The sequence below is a fragment of the Schistocerca americana genome, unplaced genomic scaffold (assembly GCF_021461395.2).
Source record: "Schistocerca americana isolate TAMUIC-IGC-003095 unplaced genomic scaffold, iqSchAmer2.1 HiC_scaffold_422, whole genome shotgun sequence".
In the NCBI taxonomy this organism is placed as follows: Eukaryota; Metazoa; Arthropoda; class Insecta; order Orthoptera; family Acrididae; genus Schistocerca; species Schistocerca americana.
In genome coordinates, this window is record NW_025726151.1 from 82,501 (window position 1) to 87,500 (window position 5,000).

The following is a 5,000-nucleotide window of genomic DNA, read 5'->3' on the forward strand; positions in this document are numbered from 1 at the left end:
GGCGCGCAGCGCCGTCCTAAGTACTTGGTCGGGTTCGAGAGAGGCGCAATCGCCCGGAGTTTGGCGAGTAGACGCTTTAGGTGCGACCACCCGTGCTCCCAACTGAGCTTGCCGCTGCCGACAGAGGCCCGGGAGCGTGCTGTCGTGGCATTGCCGGCGGGAGACAACACGCGCCACCTACGGTGGCCGGCAGCTCCAACGCCAGCGCCACAGAAGGACAAAAGCCCCACTTGGGTGCCGAAGCGAACTCTCCCAGCACAGCGCACGCGCCAACACGTCCGCACAGCTGCGATACAAACCACCTGCGAGAACCGCAGAGGCGACCGAGCAGCAGACGGCGTCGCGGCGCCGAGCGCCGGGCGGCGGCGCATCCTCAGCGCACACAGTCCTCAATCGGACCAGCACACTGCAGATGTCCACCGCGCTTCGCACCGGGCCCGCGAGGACCTACTTTGGCCGCACGGCGCCGCGTGCAGGGTGCGCCGGCGCGCAGCTGCGCCGCCTGCCGCCTCCGTCGGCCGGCGCGCCTGCCACTGGCCGCCCCCACCAGCCGGCTGTAGCGCGTGCGCCCACGCACCGCGCGGCCAGCACGCCGGGAGGCCCCCCCTCACCGGCCGGGGACGGTCCCACCCAGCCACCGCCGCGTATCGCTTCACACCCACATGCCATTCACGTTCGTGGGCATGGTGGGTATCGCTGAAACAACCGGTTGGTAGCTCAACCGATCGTCGCCATCACTGATTCACCTCTAGCGAGAACAACCGCACCACAACCGTTTACCAGTTGTTCATTTGCGTAACGTCACCAGCAAACGTAGACGTCCATCGCCATTTGCAAATTCAACGATTGTTGCATGCCTGTGTCAGGTGTCACGACACACTATGTCTGCCCACATACACGCAACAACATGTGCACGCTTCGCGAACACGTGGAAGGTGGCCCCCGTACGTATGCGATGTCCATTGCGCGAACGACTGTCAACCGGCCTCTGTCGCATGTCGCAGATGTGGAACGCAGTGCACCATGCTATCACGGTGTGTGAGAAGAGACGACTACGTCTGACAACACGCGCCACTACATCAACAGACGGCTCATGCTGATCGCCATCCACGGCATACCATACTGCAATCCAGCTCTTATAGGGAGACGACACGTAGCTGAGTGCACAATATTTGGACCGTATGGTTCGCCGTTGTTGGCGCAGTCGTGGTACGGTCACACATGTACCACGATGTATCATTCAGTACATGAGGACCAATGTGCAGTACAGTGTGTGATTTGGACGTACAACATCAGCGGACAGTTGACACACGCCGTACCACAACGTAGGCTGTGCTTCGCCATGCAAATGCCAATGAACAACTGCGAAGGGCATTGAGCATGTACGTCCTGCTGCCATCCGCATTACAGTGTATAGCTGCAAGGTGTTTAACATGAAGCGATACTCTGGGGACCAGGCAGTGCGAGTAGCAAACTATATTGCGGGGGTTGCAGTTAGGCAACACCACACTAATTTAACGCGTCGTATGACAATTACAGAGCAGGTTAAGGCCCAACGTGTGTTGGGTTAAGGCCCAACGTGTGTTGGGTTAAGGCCCAACGTGTGTTGGGTTAAGGCCCAACGTGTGTTGGGTTAAGGCCCAACGTGTGTTGGGTTAAGGCCCAACGTGTGTTGGGTTAAGGCCCAACGTGTGTTGGGTTAAGGCCCAACGTGTGTTGGGTTAAGGCCCAACGTGTGTTGGGTTAAGGCCCAACGTGTGTTGGGTTAAGGCCCAACGTGTGTTGGGTTAAGGCCCAACGTGTGTTGGGTTAAGGCCCAACGTGTGTTGGGTTAAGGCCCAACGTGTGTTGGGTTAAGGCCCAACGTGTGTTGGGTTAAGGCCCAACGTGTGTTGGGTTAAGGCCCAACGTGTGTTGGGTTAAGGCCCAACGTGTGTTGGGTTAAGGCCCAACGTGTGTTGGGTTAAGGCCCAACGTGTGTTGGGTTAAGGCCCAACGTGTGTTGGGTTAAGGCGCAACGTGTGTTGGGTTAAGGCGCAACGTGGGTTACGTTAAGGCGCAACGTGGGTTACGTTAAGGCGCAACGTGGGTTACGTTAAGGCGCAACGTGGGTTACGTTAAGGCGCAACGTGGGTTACGTTAAGGCGCAACGTGGGTTACGTTAAGGCGCAACGTGGGTTACGTTAAGGCCCAATATAGGTTAGGTTAAGGCCCAATATAGGTTAGGTTAAGGCCCAATATAGGTTAGGTTAAGGCCCAATATAGGTTAGGTTAAGGCCCAATATAGGTTAGGTTAAGGTACAATATAGGTTAGGTTAAGGTACAATATAGGTTAGGTTAAGGTACAATATAGGTTAGGTTAAGGTACAATATGGGTTAGGTTAAGGTACAATATGGGTTAGGTTAAGGCGCAATATGGGTTAGGTTAAGGCGCAATATGGGTTAGGTTAAGGCGCAATATGGGTTAGGTTAAGGCGCAATATGGGTTAGGTTAAGGCGCAATATGGGTTAGGTTAAGGCGCAATATGGGTTAGGTTAAGGCGCAATATGGGTTAGGTTAAGGCGCAATATGGGTTAGGTTAAGGCGCAATATGGGTTAGGTTAAGGTACAATATAGGTTAGGTTAAGGTACAATATAGGTTAGGTTAAGGTACAATATAGGTTAGGTTAAGGTACAATATGGGTTAGGTTAAGGTACAATATAGGTTAGGTTAAGGCACAATATGGGTTAGGTTAAGGCGCAATATGGGTTAGGTTAAGGCGCAATATGGGTTAGGTTAAGGCGCAATATGGGTTAGGTTAAGGCGCAACGTGGGTTACGTTAAGGCGCAACGTGGGTTACGTTAAGGCGCAACGTGGGTTACGTTAAGGCGCAACGTGGGTTACGTTAAGGCGCAACGTGGGTTACGTTAAGGCGCAACGTGGGTTACGTTAAGGCCCAATATAGGTTAGGTTAAGGCCCAATATAGGTTAGGTTAAGGCCCAATATAGGTTAGGTTAAGGCCCAATATAGGTTAGGTTAAGGCCCAATATAGGTTAGGTTAAGGTACAATATAGGTTAGGTTAAGGTACAATATAGGTTAGGTTAAGGTACAATATGGGTTAGGTTAAGGCGCAATATGGGTTAGGTTAAGGCGCAATATGGGTTAGGTTAAGGCGCAATATGGGTTAGGTTAAGGCGCAACGTGGGTTACGTTAAGGCGCAACGTGGGTTACGTTAAGGCGCAACGTGGGTTACGTTAAGGCGCAACGTGGGTTACGTTAAGGCGCAACGTGGGTTACGTTAAGGCGCAACGTGGGTTACGTTAAGGCCCAATATAGGTTAGGTTAAGGCCCAATATAGGTTAGGTTAAGGCCCAATATAGGTTAGGTTAAGGCCCAATATAGGTTAGGTTAAGGTACAATATGGGTTAGGTTAAGGTACAATATAGGTTAGGTTAAGGCGCAACGTGGGTTACGTTAAGGCCCAATATAGGTTAGGTTAAGGCCCAATATAGGTTAGGTTAAGGCCCAATATAGGTTAGGTTAAGGCCCAATATAGGTTAGGTTAAGGCCCAATATAGGTTAGGTTAAGGTACAATATAGGTTAGGTTAAGGTACAATATAGGTTAGGTTAAGGTACAATATGGGTTAGGTTAAGGTACAATATGGGTTAGGTTAAGGTACAATATAGGTTAGGTTAAGGCACAATATGGGTTAGGTTAAGGCGCAATATGGGTTAGGTTAAGGCGCAATATGGGTTAGGTTAAGGCGCAATATGGGTTAGGTTAAGGCGCAATATGGGTTAGGTTAAGGCACAATACGGGTTAGGTTAAGGCACAATACGGGTTAGGTTAAGGCACAATACGGGTTAGGTTAAGGCACACATTGTTGTAAGGAAAGGTGTTTTCGGGGGGGGGGGGGCTGGTTTGTTGATTGTGATTATCGTAAGTAAATGACTGCGGCATCATCTGATTTGCCACGTCAGGGTGCACCTTTGGCTCATAACAGGCGGCGCTCTGATTCCATGCTTGTGGCAGACCTGTGTCTTTCATTCGTGCCATTGTTTGTGTGGTGTGACAGGAGGCAGTATTGTGATGTTGGGTGCACCCCTGTGTAGGACATGTGTGGGTGTTGGTGGCTTAGCTGAGCAATGGTGGTTGTCGGAAGGGTGGGATATTCTGTTTTCCGAGTGGACCTCCCGGTCTGGTTATGATAGTGTGGATTGTCTAATGTGGCAGAGAGGATGCACTGGGTGTTGTTCCATGCTGGTGCTTAGATATTGTCTGTGTGCCTGTTACAGGCAGAGAGTAGTGCGTGATAAGAGTGTCTGGCTGACGTGTGATTGTGAGCAGAGTCTTTCAGCATGTATACGGACAGTTGTATACATTATCTGTATTCTGATGGCTCTATCTATTACTAATCAGCGCCGTGTATACGTTTAATCCGGTTCCAGTCGAAACTATTGTATCTCTGTACATTAGTGACACGGCGAGCCCGCTATGTAGTTACTCGTCTCGGCAGCTTCCACCGGTGTATGGCAAATGATTATAAGGAATCAGTCTAGTCGTCAATACCGATAGTGTGACGTCACATGTCTGGGGTGGGGGACGCTGCGCCCTTCCGGTGGGTCATGGCCTAGGAAGACTCTTCCCACGCAGGGGGGCTTGGACTGTCATTGACTCTTCCGAGTAATATACTTGCCGTACGTTTTTGCGACTGCGAGTGCAACGCTCACCGGTACCGACATGGATGGAGCGCCTCCTAGCTGCCGCTGAGCATCTGCATTCGTACAGAGAGCAACGCGCTCGCGTCTGTAGCTCGTACGTGGTACAGCTCGCAGCTCATGTATAGGGACAGCGGGAATGTCGCATATTGGACATAACTCTTCATGAAACGCACGTTATAGGGGTGGATTGCACATTGCGAGTGCGAGCAAAGTCCGCCGTTCATCCGCTGGAGCTGCGAGTTGGGCGGTTGGGGTGGGGCACGAACAGGTGCAGGTGGAGTGATTGCCGGTC